The sequence below is a fragment of the Sinocyclocheilus grahami genome, unplaced genomic scaffold (genome assembly GCF_001515645.1).
Source record: "Sinocyclocheilus grahami isolate Dianchi unplaced genomic scaffold, SAMN03320097.WGS_v1.1 scaffold255.1, whole genome shotgun sequence".
NCBI lineage: Eukaryota > Metazoa > Chordata > Actinopteri > Cypriniformes > Cyprinidae > Sinocyclocheilus > Sinocyclocheilus grahami.
Window position 1 is genome coordinate 1,285,199 of NW_015505434.1, and position 2,316 is coordinate 1,287,514.

Genomic DNA, 2,316 nt, shown 5'->3' on the forward strand with positions numbered 1-2,316 from the left:
TGTTCAAACATGGAAGTTATACAAGAACGAAACAATGTCGCTGTTCACATCAGGCATGTACATATATTTAAATTACTTTATCCACTAAAATCTTTGTCACCTCACAGCAAAACTCCAGATCAGCAGTATGTCATGTGGGTTAACTGAGACCTGTTAGTAGGAGGATCACTTTATTGACTGGCACACTGCACAATTAAATGTAAACCCTTAAGTCAGATGCCCTTATAAAGACTGTAATGTTATTGTTTGCTCTTCACAGAAAAGTTGTCAGTGACAAGCCTGACATCACCCAAAGGCCAGCTCTTTTTTACAGTAAACCAGGTACGTATAAGTGCATTCATCCCATGTTGTATTTGCCATAATTACAAGATTCCAACTTGGAAAAATAATTAATGTCCTTGTAGAACTCATAATTACCATATGTAATCTGGGAATTTTCTGAGAGCTTCTACTTGTACCACGTGACCACTGTACCTGACAACAGTATTTGACAACAGCATTATCTAACTGACTTGATAATGTCTTTATCGATCTGTTTCTTCCTCTGTTAGGATGCAGCTGACAAGACAGACTCCAGTAAGAATCATCAGTGTTGATCAATCAAGTCCACAACTAAACCCATGTTTTATGATAGTTTGTTAAACTATTTTTTTCATGTTTTATGGGGAAATGTTTTCAGATAAAAAAATCATGTTTTGTTGTGTTTTTAAATTAACATTTGGAATTTAATTAAAATAAAACAGAAAACTGCATGAATGTTCCTTTATTTGTTTGCTTTTTTCTTAATTTTCTAGTTTAACAAATTGGAAAAATAAAACAACTGATAGATTTAACTTGGAAATTACACTGAAAAAAAATGTTTCATTCAAGCAATTACAAAGATTTAGGGTAATGATTCACATCTATATTTTTTAACTTGAGCCAATGAAAAATTTATAACTTGCCCTAAACAATATTTTCTATGTCTATGAAAACTATAAAAATAAATTTCTTAAATGAGAATTTTTGTTTTGATTAAATCTATATTTTTTTGTTTGGATCAAAAATCGAATTTAAATTAATTGACTTTCTTCAACAAGAAAAATGTACTTTGTGCCAGGTTTTATAAAATAGTTTTCATAGACATAGAAAATAATGCAAGTTATTTCATTTTCATTGGCTCAAGTTAAAAAATATAGATGTGAATCATTACCCTAATTTTTTTTAATTGGATAAATGAAACATTTTTTTCAGTGTATATGTGTTGGCATGCAGTTCTAATTTTAACAGCCAAGATCGGAAACGTCCCTTAATTCTAGACAAATCCTAATACTACGGCATACAGTTACATTCTTGTGAAATTGTGTGCTTTCACATTTATGGTAATGGTTTGGGTGGGCCCTTTTCCATAGTGAGGTCCATAAAGAAATGATTTACTGCATCTGGTGTAGAACAACTTGACTAGCCTGCACAAAACCCAGACCTGAATCCCAATGAACTGGAATGACGACTTCAAACCAGACCCCATCGCAAAACATCAGTGCCTGACCTCACTGATGTACAGGTGAAAATTCCAACATCCATATTCCAACATATAATGGAAATAATTCATAGACCAGCTGTTACGGAGGACAAACTCCCAAATTTCAAAATTTAGTAAACTGTTTGACCTTACCTCCCTGGATCATGCAGTCCATGGGCAAAGATTTCAGGGGGCTGATTTGTGCTGTTGAAATAGGGGTTGTTTCTGGGTATAGAGTAAGGAGTACTACACCAATCTGTGTCCACGTCCACCCGAAGGACAGATCCTGTGAAATCACTACGGCAGAAGAACACTCTATTGAAAATAGCTGAAACAATTCAGATATCACTATTATGTAGCTTGACTCATCAATAGTGCCTGATTCATTATAGTTATAGGCATTTAATACTTACCTCAAACCATCCATCTCCTCCATATCATCCAAAGTGATCATGCCATCACCTAAAAAGATGTGCAGAAGCCCATCAGGGCCAAAGAGGAGCTGCCCTCCCAAATGCTTTCGGTGGAGCTCAGCTACTTCCATTAAAACCCGAGTAGTCCTTGTATCCACCTGGTTTGGGTTTTTCCTAAAACCAAATATTAAAACATATTTAAATATAAAACTAAATTCATCAATCCATCGCTTTTCCAAACCACTAGGGTTAAAAAAAAAATCCTGTAGGGTCACAGGGATGCTCTATCCCAGCGTAGAAAATAGAACACTTAATATATCTAAATACAAAATTGCATTTATAAATATATATATATATATATATATATATATATATATATATATATATATATATATATATATA

General features: G+C 33.5%; 1 pseudogene; it reads right to left on the reverse strand.

Annotated features, from left to right (window-relative positions):
• LOC107598737 (hedgehog-interacting protein-like) overlaps positions 1-2,316 on the reverse strand; it is a 39,744-nt pseudogene that overhangs the window by 17,349 nt on the left and 20,079 nt on the right.